General features: G+C 37.9%; 1 long non-coding RNA gene across 1 annotated transcript in view; it reads right to left on the bottom strand.

The window, feature by feature from the left end:
• LOC117196886 (uncharacterized) overlaps positions 1-15,877 on the bottom strand; it is a 40,037-nt gene extending 24,160 nt beyond the window's left edge. The window contains exon 1 of the long non-coding RNA XR_004477300.2: positions 588-15,877. This is a non-coding gene — a long non-coding RNA (uncharacterized LOC117196886). The remainder of the gene's footprint in view (positions 1-587) is intronic.
• Positions 15,878-22,040: the final 6,163 nt, after the last annotated feature.

Here is a 22,040-nt window from a genome sequence, read left to right on the forward strand (position 1 = left end):
TATTCAACTATCTAATATTTATGGTTTTGCCTAATTAGCTGATTTAGACAAGCACGGAACCTATATTTGGGGAACTAACCGCACAGTGGAATTAGAATAAGGTAAGTAGTCAATAAAATTTTGAATACTTGTGAATGAATAGTTGAACCTTTTCTTGGGGATCTGACTGGGTAGGAAGGAAAGTGAAACCAGATTGTAAACTCTGAGATCAGGAACAACTGGAATGTTTTTCTGTAAAATCTGCATTGAATAGGTTTTAAATAAACCCTTGATCAAGAAATGAATGAATGAATTTGGTCTTACAAAAATTAATGAGTCGGGCATAAATGAATGGTTATAGAGTAGAGAGAAGTTAGACCTGGAAGTCTGGATGAAATTAAAGAGTAGATTTAATGGTAGTGCAAGATTGACAATGAGAAGCTCAAAATAAGGATCAGAGGGAAAATTTAGAGTTTGGCATTTAGGGACTAAAGAATTCCAAATAATGGAAGTGCTATCGTGTGGCTCTGTTAAAACCAAATGAGGGTAAAATGTGTTGGATTTGGTCCAGGAACTGTGATATCTGAGTATTGGGTGGTTTTTCTTACCCAATGAGGTAAGGCAGGTCTCGAGGGAATCTGGTGCAGGTTTCAAGAACGCTGAACATGAAGGGGAGCTTCCTGAAGTTAAGAAAAATCCTGGTAAAAAAAAATAGTAGAGTCATATAGGCAAAAAAAGTAGGAAGGGAAATTAAATGAGGGTGGACACACAAAGACAAAGTGGCAGTGAGAAAGGAAAGGAGGTGGATCTTGATCGTATCTCCTGGTTCTGAAATATTATAAATTTAGGACAATGATCCACTTTCATTTAAGAGAGTTACCGGGAAAGCTAGTTCATCTGAAGAAATCCAGTTCTCCACTGCAGTGGAGGTGCCATGAGAGACAAAATAATGGCCCTCGTATGTTCTCATTTTTATCCCCAAACCTGTGAATATATTACCCTACAAGGCAAAAGGGATTTTACAGAAGTGATTGAGCGTAAGGATTTTAAGACAGAAAAATTATTCTAGGTTATCTCTGTGCAGTCAATCTAATCACATGTGGCCTTAAAAGTTGAGAACCTCTTCTGGCTTTAGTGAGTGAGAGGTGGCAGTGTGAGAATGATCCTGACACTTTGCTGCTGGTTCAGGGACCACGGGCAAGCATTGGAGAGAGGTTTTTCTCTAGGAGCTAACGGGTCCCCCCTGCTGACAGTAAGGAAACAGAGATCTTGAAACCGAGCAGGACCCTCTGGAGCTCCTGGGCGCAAAAGCCTTTCTGTGTCCCCCCTTTCTTTTCTTTCCTTTTTTTTTTTTGAGATTCCAGGTTTGTTGCTATGAATTCTTTTTTTTAACATCTTTATTGGAGTGTAAGGAAATAGGCTTCATTCAGCATCCATGACCCTCCCTGAGTTCCAAAGAGCAGGTTCAAACAGTTGCTAATCAGGGAAGGGAGGGGATGCAGAGACAGGGGAAGAGCAGTCAAGAAACAATAGTGCAGCCTTGGAGCAGGGTCCTGGTTCTCCCTCAAGGGATATACATAACAATATCTTTGAGCTGTTTTGCAGATACTGAAATCCCTACCAGGTGGAGAGGTGAACTGTATGCTGCCCACAAGCAAGTAGACCACAGACCGCTTGGAACCAGAAGGTTGATGATGCCAACTCCCACTTACCTCAGCACCAAACGAATGTCCATGAGCTGATCACGCCCTCCTCTTTGAACCATTACTATAAAACTCCTCACTACCACCTCCAGGTGGGGACACAGTTTTGAGGGCATTACCTCTGTGGTACCCTTTGCCTGGCAAAGCAATAAAGCTATTCTTTTCTATTTCACCCAAAACTCTGTCTCCAAGATTCAATTCTGTACCTGTATTCTGAGGCCGAATTTTGGCATCAATATCAGTTCTACAACTGCATAGAGTCATCCCTTGGTATCCCTAGGGCATTGGTTCCAGCACTTTGATTTTGCCCTGGTGAGACCCATCCTGGACTTCTGATCTATAGAACTGTGAGATAATAGACTTATGTATGTTGTTTAGGCCACTAAGTTTGTGATCATTTGTTACAACAGCAATTAAAAAAAAAAAAAAACAAATTCAGGGGCCATTATCGAAATAGAGATTTTATAGTAATTTTCTGACAAAAAAGTGGGGATTTTAGAGAAAACATATAAAATATTTAGAAGGATATTGATAAAGACTTCTCAGGTTTCCAAAAATGCATGGATAATTTATTTTTCAAAGGTCACACTCTTTCACAAAATTACACAGGGGTGAAGGATCTCATATTACATGCTTTAAAATAGAAATTATGTAATAAAATATGAAATGTCAGTTTGACAATTAGTCCTAAAAATGTTTTTATAAGCTAAAATGAATAATATTTTATATCAAAAACCCACCACAAATGACTACTTTTTGTAATTAAAGAAAAACTTTTTTTTTTAATGAAATGGGGTGAATATCCATTGCAGAATATACAGTTTGTTCCCTATAATCTTAGGTTCTGTAGGATTGACAAAATTAAAATGATTGACCTCTTGGCTACAATTTAAATCTAGAAAGGGTCTAGAAAAGGCTTGGTCTTAGCCCTGGAGCTTAGTCCAGCTCATATGGCAGTCTTGAAAATTGCTCAAGAAAAAGAAAGAAAGAAAAAAAAAAAACTACCTCTTTGTACCTTTTATGATTTCATAGTAAAGATAATTTTCAATCCATCCTGTTTCCATTCTAGTCCTACATGCCCCACTGGTCTGGGAAAAGTTTTCCTGACAGAAGGATGAAAACAAAAGGGAATTTGCCTGCATTTTGCTGATGTGCAGGCAAGATCTTTCCCAGAATTTCCTTTTGGCAAAAGCAGATCTTTCAATTTACATAAAAGTGACTGTGTTTTTCCTTTTACTTCTACCCTTTTGATTTACATTCTTCCTTATTGACTCACTTCTTCCTGGCATGTTAAAAATCACTCCTCAAATTCTAGAATGACTAAGAGTACTTTCTGGCTCTTCTTCAGGCAATGCTTCTTCATGACCACACTCTCTAATTCCAGCCGTTTCACCCCCATGACTGGCCTGAAGAATGGGGCTCAATCTGGGGAGGTCCCTGTGCACCTCTTCTCTCTGAAAGTGGGGGAAGTAAAAACATATTTATGACACAAGACCCTGTATGGTATTTTAGTGCCTAAAATATTTTAAAATAGTATTATTTTTATATAAAAAAGCAAATGTATTAAAGTTTTGGTATACAAGATAGTAAAATGTCAATTTTTAGGAATAATGAATAGGGAAGTTTTGAGGAAGACTTAGAAACAAAATAAATTCAGTAATTTTTTTGTTTTTTAAACTGATAAAGGAAAGCAGAAATTAATAATAAAAGGATCATAGGTTTGGGAACTAGGTAGAGCTACCTTTGATGTGAACTCAAATTTTGTAACGTATTAACTCTGTGACCTTGGACTTAATAATATTTAACCTTTCTGAGGTTCAGGTTTATGTCTTCTGTTGTTCCCATCTGTAAATGGGGATGGTGACACCTACCCCATTCAAGGCAGTTGTTGTAAGGATTCAAACACACTAATTCCTAACACATTGCCATCCTGTATGCTTGTTGAGGGTGGGAATAGTGTCTTCTCATTTTGTTTTTCCCATGCTAAAGACATTAGCCATCTGGTAGACACACAAAAGATGTACATTGAATGGCTGAACAAGGGCAGCAATGTGAATAATCCAGAATAACAGATCATTGGAATGAATGTATTCCTAGTGGGGAAACTTACCTGTGGCTTTCCAAGGAATGAGATTTACATGATTCATGGATAGCCAATATTTGCAATTAGATTGCATTCCATGGGAACATATAGGTTGAACAGAAAGCTACCCAAGACCTTGCTGAGCAATTAAGGGACAACTGGCCTGGGACTAAAAACCCTAACAAAAATAAATAGAAGTCAATAACAATGCCAGTCCCTTTATATGCATTCTTTTCTTTTTTTAAGCACTAGAATCAATGGATCTAGGCTGTCATCCATTTACTATCGTGCTGCATTGGGAGCTTATCTTGCACCATGGAACTCTTCTTTTGGAATATCCAAAGACAGGGAGTATATTTGGTAGGGCAGTTTGGTAGTTTGGGGATTTTGATTTTTTTTTCTCCATGAAATCCCTGATCCCAGAGTCTGGAGAAACCTAAAAGCTAGAACTGAGCAAAGATTAATTGGAATGGTGGCTTCAATTTATTCTGTCTCGTTCCCACTGTTCTTACAACAGGTTATTAACTTATTTGGAACTCTGTAGTGAGAACATCTTTGAGCTAAAACTTGGGATCATTTTTAAGAAATAAAGATGGTAACTAAGAGTAAGAAAAATGATATTACCAGTGATCAGGAAAAGACTTATCTTGAAAATAATATTATAGATTATTACTAGCATTATTTTTAATGTACTTTTTACAGCCAATATGTCTTGCATTCAACCCAAAATGACTCATAAATATTTTAAGGCCATATGGTTTGAGAAGAGTCAATCAAATTTAAACAAAGCACTTGTTTTAAAATGGCATATTTAAATGTTCAGCTAAAAGAATGAGCTTCCTTTAGCCTTAGAATAGCATCGTGCTTTCTTTAGTGAAGCCAGTTGCACCAGGGAGTGAATATGAATCACTCTTAATTTCATTAGTCTATTTATATTACTGCCCATTATCTGAATCATCAAAATATGATGATGATCAGGCTTTTGCTTTTAAGGAGCGTGATTTTTCTTCTTCTTTGTTTTGCAATAGTTCAAGAAATTCATATTGTATCTTACTTGTGAGTGCCTACTATGAGTGGGAAAAGTAATTAAAGACTTGTGATGGCAAAAAATTTCTTAACCTGATGGCATAAACCCCATGGATTTAAGTGATTTAAAGGACTTAGCTTGTTATTTTGTAGCGGTAAATATGATGAAGAAGAGAATTGGATTTTTAACAGAAAACAAAATAAACTTGTTTATATCTAATTAAATTGATTCATTAGCTATGTTATAATAACTAACACACTAAGGAAAGCATTGTTAAATAATTAAATACAGAGGCAGTCAATGTTACAATATTGCATTGTTTTAATCAAAGTGTCAGCTCCAATAATGTAGATGGCCCTGGGTTGTGGACCTAGGACAAATAAAGCTGAAAGGATTTAAGCGGCAGAGATGTTGGAAAAGCAGAGAAGTAAATAATAAAGAGACGGTTCAGTGCTCAGGGCTGAGCTAGTGTTCTGGTACCAGGTCCAAAAATTTGGCAAGATAGGAGGAAAGGGAAGAGCGGAGGCTTATAACTTTTATTATTAAAATAAAATTTTCCTTGGAGATCAACATCCATTGGTTGAAATCTTAGTTCCACAGATTGCTTACAGCCTGACCTCAGGGTCATATCAGAGCTAGTTTTCTCATTTGCAAAAGGAGATAACGCTTGCCTCTGATGGTGGTTTCATGTGTTCCCACCATTAGGTGTTATCTTTGGACTGATCTCTCTTCTCTAGGAACTTACATTTGAGTAGATGAGAAAATGTGTACTCAAGTAACGACAGTAGAGTGTGATGGATACAGTGTGTCTGCAAAGTCCTCAAGTGACAGAAAGATTGCTTGGACAGGTGAGAGCAACCTGCACAGAGAAGGAGATATTTAATGCTATATATCATTACTGATTATCCAAGGTCGGCACTTGTCTTAGTCTGCTTGGGCTGCCACAATAAAACACCATCACTGGGTGGCTTAAACAACAGAACTTTATTTTCCTACAGTTCTGGAGGCTAGAAGTTCGAGATCAGGGTGCCAGCATGGTCAGGTTCTGGTGAAAGCTTCTCTTTCTGGCAGACCCACTGCCTTCTCCCTGCGTGTTCATGTGGTCTTGGTCATGCTGAAGGAGAAAACAGTCCGCCGTCTCTTCCTCTTCTTATAAGGTCACCAGACCTATAGGATTGGGGTCCCACCCTTATGACCTCATTTAACCTTAATTTCCTCCTAAAATCTCTGTCTCCAAATACAGTCACATTGGAGGTTAGGGCATCAGCATATGAATTGGGCTGGGGGTGGGTGCAGGAGAACACAATTCAATCCACAGCAGTATGTAGTTAGAGGCAGGTGCCAAGGCTGTAAAGACTAAGGGATGATGGATACAGAATCTACACAGAGAGGCTGTGCAAAAGGAATTCACAGGCAGGTCGTCTAGTCCACTAGCAATTCTTCACCAGAGTTGAAGTTCTTCACGATAAGGTAACAGTTTTTCTCAGATTAGGACATTTTGCATATTTGCAACTTTTTAGGGCAAAAAGCAGTCTCTAATGTCAGGCTTCTGGTGCAGCTCAGTGGGAGCACATGATTGAAGAAATGATGCTGATATAGAAAGAGATGATGGAGAAAGGGGAAGAACCACTGTCCCCTCCATCTTTGATTCTTACATGGGGCCGGATACACTAACAGATGTTCAATACATGTCAGTTTAATTAACTTGTTAGGAAAATCCAAATACATAAAAACCAACTTGTGTTTTTGACCCAGTGATAACAGAAAGTGCCTTCTTTTCAGAAAAAGAAAAGAAAATTGCTGTCTAATATTCCAGGAAAGGTGAGGTATTTGTTAAAATATCTGAAGTACAATGCTTATTCTACAGAAGCTCATCCTTGCTGAACTCAGTGAAGAGTGGGTGTAAATAGAGTGGGTGTAAATGTCCTTTCCACTGTCTCTTCTGTGTGCCCAGGAGGACTGCACTGTGCCCCACTCCTTCAAGTTTGATTGGGATCACGTGACCCAGGGCTGGCCCATGGGATGTGGGCAGCTGTGATGCAAGCTGCTTCCAGGCCTGGAACTTAAATATTCCTTGTGTGGCCCTCAACCTCTCTCTTCAGTGTTGGTTATACCCTGACTTGGAGACCACATGATGTACATTGTGAAGCTGTCAGATAGAGGAGGCTCAACTAACCTGAACTGGCTTTATACCAGTGAGAAGGAAATGTTTTATTGTGTTAAAGCCACTTAGATATCAAATATAGGTTAGCTTATCCTGACTAATACATTACCCTTCCCATGTGTGAGGAAATGTGTTTTCTGTTCTGCTTAGTTCTATTTTATGTTAGTTTTCAAAAACGCTGGTCCCAACGAATTAAACTGACTTAATGACCCCTACTGGGTCCTGATATGTAGTTTGAAAAACACTCTTTTAAAGAATACTAGCGTTCAGATAAGGCAATGCGACGCTCACCATTAAAACAAGTGGGTTGAACCACATTCTTAAAGACTTTGGCCCTATGGTTCAGACTGATCACAATTAGATGGTTTCATTGTCTTCTTAGGTAGGTAAAATCCTACCCCAGTCTTCTCATCGATTGCTAATGATGGGAACCAACTCTAGAGACGTGCATTTTCCAAAATGAGGCAAATAATATTAAAACATCATAAATGTTAATTACACACTCCATAGAAAGGACAAAGGAAATAAGATATGAATTTTGAAATGATTTTGTGGGGTTTTTTTCTTCTTCATCTGTGATGGCTCAGACTGCCTTCTTGGGTTTCATTTTCAATCACCATCTTCAATCTAGGATTCCCAAACTTTTGCTCATATCTATGGCTTCCTGGAGTAGTCTGCCTGTGGGACATCCCCAGGAGTTGCTACAAGTCCAACTGCTCTTCCTCCTGGAGGCTTAAATCCTCCGGGATAAACGTGAAGCCAGTTAGGTGTTGACTTTTTAATTTACTCCAATAATTAAGCTCTACGAAAAGTTGCCCATTCACTGGGGAGCCAAATCTTTTCTCCCTGTGCTCATGGCATCCCCAACCATGAAACTGTTCCATGAAACTTTGAAACTGTTCTCCAACAGAAGAATGTTGTCAGGGTAGCACCCTCACCCCCTTTTGTTTGTTTTTGTTTCTTTGTTTAAAGTAATATGTTGGTCAAGCAAGACAGTAGTGGGCTTGGAGACAGCAGATCTCTATCACTTCTGAAAAATGTAGGAAGTCTGGATACTCTGGTGTATCCTAGGCTTAGATATGACTCAGCTCACCCTCCTATCTGTGGGTTTCAAATGATTTTAAACCCTAAGGAGAATTTTTGGTCTATCCTATCTCTACTTGAACTGTTAGGAAAGTTTGATGACAAGGAGCCAAGTAAGATTTCTGCTCTTAAGAACCTTTATTTAATTTTTTTTTTCATTAGACCATCTTAATATTCCAACATAACAAACATATGCAGAGCAAATTTAAAACAGATTCTGACCTAACTTCTCACAGGTTAAAATCCTCTGATGTTACTTAGTTTGGTGGGAAAATGGTTAGTAAATGTTTTTGCCAACATAGTTAAAAGCATGTGGTCACAGCCTTATGTGAAGATTCCACATTCTGTGGATTTGTAGACTACAAATAGAAATGTAAGAAAGTACATAAAAATCACGAAGTGCTAGATAACAAGCAAAGGTACAAATAATTAATACTCAACTATGATGTTGCCATTTACAACAAGACAGAGTCTACTGAGAGTAAAAGTGATACATGTATGTTGGACATTTAAAAACAGAAAGACAGAAATTATGGTAAAATTTAAAGTGCCATTCTGAGAGGACTTATTTTAGTTACCATAAATTAATCCCTACTACTAGTTCCTTTATGGATTATGAACAGTGATTATTGTTTAAGGTCACTGATAACTGGGATGAACTAGAAGTAAAGATAATTAGGTTATTATAGCCATGATGGCTGTTGACATTTGGGAAGAAGTAGAAAGCACCAGTTATAAAGCAGTGGGAACCATCTGAAGCACACAGCCATAGATGTCCATGATATTTCCATTATGGAGAGCCAATTGGGGACAGAAAGATTTCAAATATTTTGAAACCTCTGCCAAATGAATTAGATATTCTTCCATTTACATAAATAGAAAACCATCAAAAAAGGTGTTAAAGCAGTATAAGGCCCTATTAATTTGAAATTTAGATAGCAAGCCTCATGGTAAAATATTGGATGGCTGGACTAGAGGCTGTAAGTCAGAGGTAGCAACCTAAACTTAGGCAGGAAAAGTAGAAATGGAGAGTCATGAGTAGAAAGGATATATAAGGGAATGCAAATGTAGAAGTACCAGGACTAGGTGACCAACTGAGTGTGAAAGTGAAGGAGAAGTGGAAATTAAGAAAAGAGCCCAAGATTCCTTTCATGGTGACTGGGTAGATGGTGATACAATTAAAAGAACATAGTAAACAGATATACACTACTATATATAAAATAGGGAAACAACTAGGACCTACTGTATAGCACAGGGAACTCTACTCAATACTCTGTAATAACCTATAATGGAAAAGAATCTGAAAAAGTATGTATATATATACTTATATATAGATATATATAAAACTTTGAATCACTTTGCTGTACACATGAAACACTGTAAATCAACTATACTTCAATTAGTAAAAGAAAGAACATAGTAAAGAAGTGGGTTTGGGGATAATGATGATCAGTTCAGTTTTGAACCGGTTGAGTTAAAATTTCAGGTTAAACCAAATTCAGGTTAAACCAAAGACGATGGTCTTTGAAAACCAGGTCAAAGAATTCAACTTTGATATAGTAATTAGACAAGCTCTATTGAAGACCTAAATTGTGGAATAATAAAAATGGTATTAAAGTATACTTTATTGTATATACAGATACAAGTTTTAAGAAAAAAACAGATTAAGAAAAATCTATCTTTGAGAAGCTGCTGATGTAGGCATGGTGATAGCAATAGAAGAATTTAGGAAAGAACCACAGAGGGGAGATTTGACATCATGTCATGTAAGGAACACAGATTCCCTGACATATACAACATCGGTGCCTGAATAAGGTCACTTCTCCAGATAAAGTAAGTCCTGCAGGTGGAAAGTTTGGCAAGAGTACTTAATCGGGGTGGGGGGGTGCCTTCATGAAAATTATAAAAGACATCCTCTCCTGTGGTTGTCTACAGCCCCATGTTGGAGCTCAACACCTAGCATGGAGAGTGTGGCCTGAATTTCAGCTCCCACTCACCCTTTTGACCTAACTTCCCTTTGCAGTGTGGGTGTTGTGCCAGAGGGAGGGTAAGCCTAGATAAGAGAAAAGGAAGGGAGCCATGTTTTGTTTTTACTTTAAGTAGATAAAAGACTCTCTTGGGGAAGGAAGATTAGACTTTTTCAAAGGGCTTTACTGGGCAGAATTATGACCAGCACATAACTATTTCAAAATGGCAGGTAAATGTTTAAAGTAAATAAAACTGCTCAAAAGCATGACTGACTTTCTTGGGAGACAGTGAACTCAGTCACTGGAAGTAATAAAATGGACTCTGGATTCTTAATTGATAAATATTTTACAGAGGAATTCTTCAAGAAAATTCTTTCAAGCCTGTGATTTGATGATTACTTGAGTGTTATGACCAATAAATCTGTGACCACAGAGGCGAGCTGACTGGCTGGAATGGAGGAGACAGAACTTGGGTTGGCTCCTGTAAGAAGAATATTTTCTCAAATACAAAGATTTGGGGAAAAAAATAGAAGAGCCCCCTCCCTGCTCCCACTTACCTTTTAATATTTACATAGCTGTATAATGTTTGCTCAGTTGACTATGATTTAACAGAGCAGCTTTGTCGTAAAAGTCCTACTTGGATTGATAGATTATTCTAGTAGAAGTTGATATGGATGAAATCTTGATTTGACTTCAGCCAAATTATGTGTCTGCATCCCCCAGATTTTCTAATGTAGGTAATTGGATAGCTAGTGTTTGTTGGTTTCTGTTTCTGCATTCAATTGCTTTGAATTGGTATACTTCACATCTAGGACATCCACTTTATTTCAAAAGGGGGGTCTTCAGTAAGACCCAGCTGTAAATAAGTGTACAGGTATCAAGTATCTGTATTTAACTGAAGTAAGAAAGTAAGAACAATAAATATCAAAAATCTTGTTTTCATTGAATATTAATTGACCAACTAATTTAAGGAAAAGAAACTTATTTTTGAAAAAAATTGTAAGCTTATAAAAATCAAGTTTTTTTTCAGACTTCAGCAGTGAAGAAAGTTGAAAGAAAATGGAGAAAGGAAAACAGCTCACTAAGAAGGAAGAAGAGGAACCTGAAGCAGCAGGTTAGTTTCACAGTTCATATTGCTTCTGTCTTTTCAAAGGATAAATAGAAGGTCAGGAAGATAAAAATCCAGTTTTCTGGTTCAGGGGGTTCCTGCACATCTCGAAACATAGTCTACCTTCCAATTCACAGCTCTCATTGGAGATTAGAAACAGGTTCTAACAGACCAGTGTACCTAAGAGTTAATAGCTTTAGTAAAGTAGAACATTGGGTCTACCAATTATGTAAACCAATACCTACCTATAATGACAGCAGTGTAATCAGAATTGTCAGAAATGGAGGAAAATAAACTTTTAAAAGATCAGAGGTACTCAGCGAAACAAATAACTTATCACTTAAAAAAAATGGATTCTCATTTAATTTATGGGAAATCCGTTCATCAAGATGAAAATAATAAGCAGCAGCAGCAACCACCACCCAGTGCCTTTAAAAAAAAAAATCAGTTGTTGTCAGCTTGATCTAACCAGCTAGCTAACTAAAATATTATTTCCATTTAAGTAGCTTTACTAAGTGACCAGAAATGTGCATCTTTATGATAAACCAACTATTATTGGATTTAGCGTACTATCATTGCTACTTAATTGAAAGTAATTTATGTCAAAGTGGAGAAGAAAATTTAAATAATATTTACTCTTATGTGGCAATCTTTCATAGTCTATTGCCATTTGGCAGGAGCATAGTCTAAAACCAGGTTCAGTATTGTAAGGTACTATTGTATCGGTTATCTATTGCTGCATAACAAATTACCATTTGAAGATGGGGGCCTTGTTTCCTAGTTCCCATTGCTGCAAATGTTTGAGGTATCAAAAGGGTGCTGACTCTTTAAGTACTCATTGCATCAGACCATTGCTGTGTTCTCTGTAAAGACCAGAAGAAGGCCTCGCTCTCCACTCTGACCAGGTTTTGTCCTTCAGGCCCCAGAGCAACATTGTTTATGTCTGTGCCTGACAAGGATCTTCCAAAGGACACTTCCTTTATCTTCCATTGGCAGCCCCTCCATCACAGGATGTGTTGGTTAATTTTATTTGTCAACTTGGCTGGCACCATGGTTCCCAGATATTTGGTCAAACATTACCCTGGTGTTTCTATGAAGCTGTTTTGGATGAGATTAACATTTGAATTGGCAGACTCTTGAGTAAAGCAGACTGCCCTTCCTAATGTGGGTGGGCCTCATCCGGTCCGTTGAAGGCCTGAATAGAACTAAAAGATCAGCCTACCCAGAGCAAGACAGAATTCTTCAGCCTGCTGGCCTTCAAATCAGAACAGCAGCATTGGCTATCCTGGGTCAACAGCATGCCTGGGTTTTGAATTTTCTACCCTCTATGACTGTGAAAGCCAATTCTTTATAATAAATCTCTTCATATATATATATAAATACATATTTATGTCTATATCCATATTTATGTATACACATCCTATTTGGTCTGTTTCTCTGCATAACCTTGACTAATACATGGGTCATATTTATTTAACGCGGGTGGGCAGCACACTGTGCCATTCTCTCCTTCCTGTCTTGGTACCAAAGTATAAATCCTCTCCCTCCTCTTCTTGGTCTTAGTCAATACTCCTCAAGTGACTTGATATGCACATCTCTAAAGTTTATTCCATTTTGGACTGCTTTCCTAGGATAGATTCTGAGAAGTGGAATTCTTGGGTCAAAAGCTATGAGTTATTTAAGGCTCTTCATTCATACTGGCAAATTGCTTTCCTCAAATATATCATTATTTGGGACTTCATCAATAATGAATAGTCACATCTGTATAGCATATTGTTATTCTAATTAGCATTTCTTTGATTGCTGGCCAAGATGAACATATTTTTATGTTTTTTAGCCATTATTATTTCCTTTTATGAGAATTGTCTTTTCATGTCTTTTTATTCATTCTTTTAAGGATGAGGATCAAGGACATTAACCCTTTATTTCATATAATTTGAAAATATTTTTCTCATTTTGTTGCTTGCCTTTACATTTTTGTGAATTTCTTTTCTTTTTGTAAAAGAAATATATATTTATTGTAGAAAATTTGGAAAATACAGAAAATCACATAGAAGGAAGTAAAAATTACTCCAATTCCCCTGGAGATAGCTATTACCAATATTTTTCTACAAATTCTTCTAGTCTTTTGTTGTGAATATAGATAAATATATATACATAAATATTTCATTTTTAGGAAAATATAATATTTCACATTTTGCATGTAAGATTTTCAGTTTTTACTCTAGAATATATAGTGAACACCTTGCCATGTTATTAAATATTCTTTTATAGCATGATTTATTTGACCTATTTCCTGTTGGAAATTTTTGGTTGTCAGCAATTTTTACCATAGGAAATAGGAATGAACGTCCTGGTAAATAAATCTCTCCAACTATCAGTAGTATTAAATAATAGAATTATAATTTCTTGTGAAAAAGGAGACATATTTTAAAAGCTTCTGATACATATAACCAATCTTTTCTCTGAAACAATTTATATTCCTATAGTAATATAAGAAAATGCTCATTTCTCTATATCCTAACAATACTTGGCATGACTATTAAAAATAGCACCACTAGAAAATGACTTTGACAATATGTAGGGTAAAATGAGCATCTCTGATATTTCACCTTTCCCTTGACATCCATTCTTCTATTCATTCCACTAATAATTAGTGAGTCCTACCACAGACCAGGCACAACGCTGACTTCTAAGAAAACAGTAATACCCACTCCTCTTCCTGAATCATTATCTTCATTTCCTGGGTCAAAAGAAATTCTTGGCATGTACTTTTCCTCTCAAGTATCTAAGTATCTCAAGGATACATTGTATCTCCCCTATTTCTCAATTATGGTGCAGTTACTCAAATAGGACATTCTGACCAGTGTCTGTTCTATTTTGGCCAGTACTCTATAGGATAGTTCCATCTGAGTAACTTTTTTTTTTTTTTTCTGATACATTCCTGATTTTTGTTGAAATCCATGTAATACAGGAGGTATGGACAAACCAGTTGAACAGTGAGCCTCTGGGAGAAATTGTGAAATAAAATTGAAAAGCAATTTCGTATTACAGAAAGAGGATAGATTTTGAGTAAGAAAGATCTTAGTTTTCACACCTGCACTGTAACTGTGGACAAATTACTTAGTTGCCTCTTTTGTGAAGTGTGGCTTGTATAATACTTTTCTCATTGAATACAAAATTCTCGAAAAGTAGCCACAGAGCAGAGCTAAGAATTTTTGGTATGTTTCAACCAAACTTTGTTGCTTGGGCTGCCTCATTTCAGTAGTCTTATCTCTAGCTTTGCTGCCCTGTGTCTTCTGAGGAATCCTTAGCCTTCCCTGCTGGCACTGGAAGGTGTGGATCTCCACTTGAGGTTATTAATGTGTGCTTTCTTCTCTAGACAATGCCTTATGTTATGAACCTACCTTCGCCCTGCTCAAGCGCAAACCCCTGCTCTGACTGGACCCTGCTTTCCCCAGTGATAGTTTTCAAGGAAACCTATGAGCTCCTTGTGGACAGAAATCATGTCCTGTGTTTTCTCTGTATTTTCATCCTCAGTGCTTACCTTGCACAATGTCTGGCACCCTGCAGGTGCTTGATGATTATCTATTCAACGACTATGCATCTGAACTTGGATGCTAAAGGCTCATGTGTTAAATCCCAGGAGTAATTTTATTTTTCTCTTTTGAATGCCTTTCGTTTGTTTCACCTGAAGATATCCTACATACTTATCAAGACTGAACCCGAATATCACCTTCCCTGGGAGGCCCTCCACAGGTCCCCGATGAAATAAATTACTCACTTCTCCATGCTCTGAAGCACTTTGTCTATTTACTCTCTTCATCTTCTCGTTTGGTAGACTCTGATCTCCTATTTATCTTTGGATTTCTAGTGCTCAGTCGACAGAAGAAAGAGTTCAATAATTGTTTGTCTGAGTTGGATGGAGAGGAAGCCTATGTTTAATTGTTCCTATGACTTCCAATTTCAGGTTGTATAAAGGAGAAGCCGATTTAAAACGTACTTGAAGGACAGTGAGTAAAAAGAGGCAATGTGCAATAATCGGGGAGCACAGGGGGTGAGGAGATAAACTAGGTTTGATTGGTGGTTCTGTAGTTTATGGGTGGATGTATAGAGACCAACCTTCCCCTTTCTCTGGCTCCCTCTGGTCTCTGCCTGGTGCCAGCAGAAAAGCCACTAGAAGTGGCAGCACATTCCATATAATTTAGCAAATTAGAAATCATGCTCTAACTTTAGAGACATCCATTGATGCTAGAATTCCAGGCACCATGGCAGACTCATGGAAGATATTTATACTTTTCAAAACACACTTGGAAGCCCCTGCATGGAACTGTCCTGCTGAGACAAGTCCATGGGCCTTCCTTATGTAACTCATTAAAGGAAATATGTGGGTAACCAGAGCTGCAGTTGGAAGGCAGAGGGGTAAATAAGGACCAGCTTCAGAATCGAATTGGTTATCTTGAAAATCTGTCCCTTCACCCTTGCAATACCTCATAACTTTGTGTTATTAGTAAATTTAATTATCATGCTTTTGATTCAACTTCTCAATCCAAAGATTGAGGTGTTTTTAAAAAGACTGGACTTTAATTTCCTAAGTTTTTTAGGAGATATTTAACCCTTTCCCTGTCAGCATTTCTGAGAAATTTTCATTTATCATATATGGCCTTAGACCATCATGGAATCTGCAGGCATTTTTTCCCTTCTTAACTCCTTATTTTATACCTGAATGCCCATTTTCCATTTATCAACTTTTTGAAACACTGGACAAAACTTAACTCAAGTATTGGTGGAGACAGTTTTCCCAAGGATCTCTGTCGGGAGCTCCATTTTTCACGGAAAGCCTCTTACACTCCTCCTTCACTGTGGGGCTGAAAAGAGAAAGTAAACATTATGGAGAAAAAAGGATTTAGTCTTGAAAAAGTTTTGTTTCTCTCAGTATTTCTAGTTTGACCTTGGGAAAAAGGAGTATACGTTATTGTTTGCAGACATCAAGTAATCTGTGGGTTTTGAATTTTCTACCAGTTATCTATCCACGTGTGGAAGCAACATACGTGGGAAAGGAAAGAATAGGAGACTGACTACTTAATTTTTTTTAAAAATAAAACTGATGAGACAGACAGCAAATGATATTCAATCCTATTAAAGAGACTAAGCACAGACCTTAAAAAAAGAAAAAAAAATCCTTACATTCCTTGCGTTGGGATTGTGTGATATGGTTCCACAATTCAGGGAGATTGGAAATTACAGAACATCTGCAATGAAATTGGTTTTCTGTGGAAAACTGATGAATCACTTACTGCCAATGACTAGAAGAAAAAGCACTTGTTTATGCCCTTATGTAATGAATTTTTATGAGGTGAAGTTTGCTGCTTATAAAAAATACACTTTAAGCTGCTGTAGATGTAAAATAATAGAATTCAGAATTCAGAGCAATGCATTACTGCAAAGACAGTCACTAGCAGAATATTATCTGCTTACAAAACACCAAAACAGGGCTATTACTTCTATAATGGAATTAAAAAAAAATCTCATCTACCCAGTTGTATTCTAGAAGAAAAAGTATTTAAAGAGACATAGCTGAAATTGACAGCTCCAAAATTGCATGTATTTTCAAAGAAATGTTATTAATTCTCTTATTGTGCTCCTGAATTCCAACTGTTTTCCCCTCAAAGCAAGAATACCACAGAACATTTTAAATTAAAAATGGCACTCCTAAGACTCACCACAAAGACAAACTGGGGGTGCTGGCCTCTCTATGGTGTTACAGAAATGCATGTAGAAATCTTCTCACAATAATACCATTAGTTGCTCTGCTCGATGTTTGTTAAGGGGTTCATGATCAAACCCCAAACTCTCCTGCCTTCTTCAAACATTTACTGAGCACTTGTATTGTGCCGGTCACTGTTTTCGGCTGCAAGTGTTACAAAACAATGAGCAAGATACAGTCTCTATCCTCACTGAGCTCACAGTCTGTTTTGCCATTTAAGAAAGAGAGTCATCCAATTGAAACTGAGGAATATTCTGGTAGCTTTGAGAAGGGGCACTAAGAAATACTGCACACAATACTGGATGGGGGTCCTTACTCTCAAAGAATTTATTTGCCCTTTGTACTTGGTCTGGAGCTAAGCATTTTTAAAGCAAATGACCATACTTTTCATGAGTGGAAAACAATCGTGGTGTTTTATAATTTTTGCTGATTAAAAAGGCACTCTTAAAAATTATTGGCAATTTGAGAGAACAGAGGCTGCCAGGAGAGGATGGCATTTCCTGAGTGCTTAGGGAATATATTTACCAGGGAGCCGTCCCTGACACCTCATAGGACGGTAAAGTCTCTGGCTCCACTAATTCAGAACTGTGACTAGATGAAGTCTCAGCTGAAGTTCAAGCTTGCATTATGTCTTATTGGCAACCAAACCATAAAAATACCTCAGAAATGTCAGCATTTCTGTGTCCACATCTGGAAAGAATACAAACTCCTGGGTCAGAACCTGCGTCTTGACTCTTAGTTTAGGACATATGGTCATCTTACAGGCTTAGGTGAATTGATAATATAGAGTATTTATGTCAATTGTTTTGATCTGGTGTGCTGGTTCTAGATATTTTAAAGTAACTAAACTACATTCATTTACAAATACTGTACATGCATTTGTAAGTACCATACAAATACTTTTGGAAAAGGGAGTGGGAACTCTACCTTTTTGTTGCCTACATATTTCTAAGTGCTTGAAAAAAACGTATATGCTATATGGAGTTAGAGATTTAATATGTAATTTATAAATGCATTAAATAATTCAGACTCTTTTAAGAGTTGTGGGTGGTTGGCCATAAAAAGGGCAGACTATTTATTGTAATGCAAAAATAGCTACTCTAAGGTTTTTAGGATCTTGTATCTCCTAAATTCACATAGTTAAAGGACTAGTTTACTAGCTGTACACATGTTTACCTTTGAATTGAACTGAAACAAAACTGGCCAGGAGATTTTAAAGAAATAAGTAACTTGTTTTGGTGTAATTAAGTAATGCATGCTCACTGTAGAAAACTGGGGAATACAGAAAAAGTATAAAGAAAAAAATCAAAATTGAATTATTTATTGTAAGTATATGTGCCTGTTTATCTCATAGTTGAGATCATATTGTACTTAATAACCTACTTCTTTCTTCATTTTAATATTATATTGTAAGCACGTTCTCATGTAATTAAATGTATGTATATTTTTGCATAAAATTTTTTCTATGGTATTTAAAACATTGCGTTAATTAAATAGCTCTACCATTTTATTTATTTCCCTTTTGTTGAACATTTGTGTTGTTTCACATCTTTATTATGAATAGTGCTATACTGAACATCATTTCAATAAATCTGTATCTAAAATCTTATCGTTTCCTTGAAATAGATTCTTAAGGTCAATGGATATAAACATGTCCACATGTCCACATCCATCTGATTTTAAAATCAGCTTTACTTCCATAGATTTATGTTTTATTGGTTCTGGGATTTCAGCATGAACCAAACCTGTTAATGAGAAGAAGTTACTTTACTGCTAATGAGAAGGAAAGAGAACTACCCATTCAATACTGTACTCCCTGGCCTCAGAAGTGACTTGGTTTAACCTCATTTGACTTGTTTTAATTGCCAGAATAACAACTCAAGACAGGATTCCATGAAGACCCTTGTATAAAATTGTATTTACTTTTTTTTTTAATGACATTTTAAAAACCATACACTTTTTCTTGAAAACATCGAGAGAAAATAAGACCAGTTAAATATCGAGAGAAAATTACGACCTGGAAACATAAAGGCCTATTCTGTCTTGTTACATAATGTACATACTCTTTGAAGGAAAAAAAAAAAAAACAAACATATACGAGAAATACTTGCCAAATTACTTGTGGTGATGAGTACAAATGTACACTACACACTAATTTTGGCTGCAGGGAACCCTGGAACATCAGTCCTATAGACAATATGGCCTATTGGTTTGGCTAAAAAGTCTGTTTGGAATTGTTCTGTTGCTGAAAACATCTTTTCTTAATAGAGTAACACTTCACTTACTGAGCGCTGTTAGGAAAAACAGCTTCCAAAGGAATCAAGGTTTTGCCTTTGAGTGCCAGCACATTTTGAAGGCTTCCTCAAATACAGCAATGTTAATGTCACTGCCTCCTTAACCAAATGATACAGATTGTAAAGTACTTTTATTGATGATCCGAGGTCATTTTTTTAAGCCACAATTACTATTCAGTTATTCCTCAGAGTCCGTGTGTCCCTACTTTAAATGTTACCAGATTAGGGTTTTTAAATTCTTTTTTTCCATTGATACCACGTTTTCTATTATTTCTTGTTACTATAAACATGCTTGCTTTTTACCAGTGTTCTCTATCTCTCGTCTGTTATTTTTCATCTGTTGGTGAAAGTTCATTAGAAATCTATTCAAAATAAAGCAGCCCCTAATGGGAACTCAAAGAACTACGCCATGGGTAGAGCTTTGGTGCATGAAATCTATGAAAATTGGTTTGAATTTCTCAAGGCTTTGCTGGCCTTGGCCATTTCAGATAGTGATGCCAGTAATGTACCACAAACCTAAAAGAAATCATAAGAATCGTGGCTTGTATCTACTGATTATTTGCTGTAGCCTTTGAACTGGTTTTCTTGCTCTCATAACTCTTCACACATTATCACTGTGATCCTTTAAAAGAATGTAAGTTTGATGTCATTTCTCTGTTTAAAACCTTCCGGTGGTTTCCTCATCCTTAGAATAAATTCGGGTATCTTTTCACCCTGGCCTGCAAGGGCCGGCCCCGGATCCCCTTATCTCACTGCCTCATTTCCCACCTCTCTTGCTCGCTCTGATTTCTTGCTGTTCTTTGAACAGGTGATGGTCGCTCACCTGAGACCTTGGGCACTTGCCATTTTCTTATCCTGGCACCCCTTCTCTGCTTGGCTCTCTCCCTCTTTTCATTCAGATCTCTTCAAATTTCAGCTCCTCAGAGAGGATTTCCAGGAGCATGTAATTCAATACAGCGTCCCTTGTCACTCTCCATTCCCTTAGCCTGTTTTATTTCCTTCAGCGTACTTCTCACATCTGAAATGATCTTACAACATGTGTTTATTGTCTATCACCCCTCCAAGAATGTAAACTCCATGAAAGCCAGGGGTTTTGTTTTATTCATGAACACATCTCTGAGTACAGAAGAAGAATGCCTGTAGGGGCTCAAGAGATAATTTTTGAAAGAATGATGTTATTTAATTCCCATTACAGTCCTAACAGGTTGACATTACTGAATGCCCATTTCATAGGTTGAGCAAACTGAAACTCAGAGAAGTTAAATAAACCTGTCCGTACCCCACAGCCGCTAAGTACTGAAGGTGGGGGAGCTGGGAACAGGGGAGTGGGTCATGCCTTGTGTTCGCTTGGAGGGATGTATTTTAGATACGATCACTGAAGCCACTTGGATACACTAAATACACAAGTAGCAAACCTGACTTGAGAACAAGTTGCACGGGAGAGAAAAGAAAAATGTTAGTGTGGAAGTTCTTGTTTTCTCAAAGGGGGACACTCAGGGATGAACGTTAATGTAGCTAAATGCGACCCAGTTGTCGTGAACTTTGGGCCCTGAGGCTGCTGGGGGGTGGGAACAGAAGCACCAGGGTTCAGGTAAGTCTCCTGGCAGCCACAGGGCAGCAGGGACTAGATAGAGTCTGAGGCTGCCACAGCAGCTTGGCCAGCAGGCCTGCGTCTCTGAGGGGAGGTGAAGCTCCCTGAGGCAGCACTAAGTGTACACCCACTGATGAGAAGGTGAATGCCAGCTGCCCTTAATGTGCTCTGTGCCAAATATCCTTAAAAGCAGGGAAAACAAAAGAAGGGAAACTATAAAGAAAAAAGACAGAGAGATGGGAGCGGTTGTGATACCCACTGGGGTAGCCACCGGCTCCTCCTTTGAGGATGGCCCTGTGGCCTCACTGTGGTGAGTCAGGTCCGCAGGCTGCCTCAGCTCTCAGTTCCTTCAGGGTCCGCCCTGGGTGCAGAGCTGCCAGGCCTGAGGTCGTGCCCTCCCCTGAGGCCACATCCACTGTCTGAGAGGTGGAGGTCAAAGGCCTGACTACTCTGGCCCTGCCTAGGACATCCTGAAAGACAAAATGCTCCAGAGATCTCCTCAGGGTTGGCCGAGGCTGGCAGGCCTGGCTTACAGTTGTTTCCTCTGCTATTCCTGCTTCTTCACCATTTCCTTTCACAGGCGTGGATCCCTAATCACTATCTTGTATTGATACTTCTAACCCTTTTCGACATCTGTTTCTGCAGAACCCAACCTGTGATGTTAGGTTTGATCGCTGGCTAACAAGATGTCTCTTGGTACACTGGAACCCAGAGGCAGCCTCTGGCTATCCAATGATGAGCAGAACAGCCACAGTCTCTGACCTCATGGGGGGTTATCACTTAGTGGCGGTGGCAGATGTTAAATGAAAAAAGAAAAAAAAAATTGTACTAAGTGCCATTAGGGTCTGTAGAGAAGAAGAAAACCCTATAATATTGACAACCGTTAGTTAGCGTAGGTGTGTTGTGTTTTCATGTTAAAATTATGACAATGTGGGCACCTACTCAGAATTCGCTATCAAAATAACACCATAACAAAATTGCTGGTAGAACAAAATCTTGTTAACTTTATTTCATCCTTTCAAATCTGCAGTCTCAGACGACCATTTACTTATAATGTCCTTATCAAAGTAGATCACTGGTAAAATAAAGACTCCGGGATATAGAAGGCAAAGGGAGATTCTAGTTGGGATCTACTGCTTTCCCCTTTCTGGTGGCCACCATTCTCCTAAGAACACCTGTGGTGAACTGCTTCCTGTCCTGCTTTAGGTGCATGGGGTGTTCGTGAGGGTATGTCACCCACATTTGAATGATCGGGAGCAGTACTTCTCCATCCT

Source organism: Orcinus orca, chromosome 17 (assembly GCF_937001465.1).
Source record: "Orcinus orca chromosome 17, mOrcOrc1.1, whole genome shotgun sequence".
In the NCBI taxonomy this organism is placed as follows: domain Eukaryota; kingdom Metazoa; phylum Chordata; class Mammalia; order Artiodactyla; family Delphinidae; genus Orcinus; species Orcinus orca.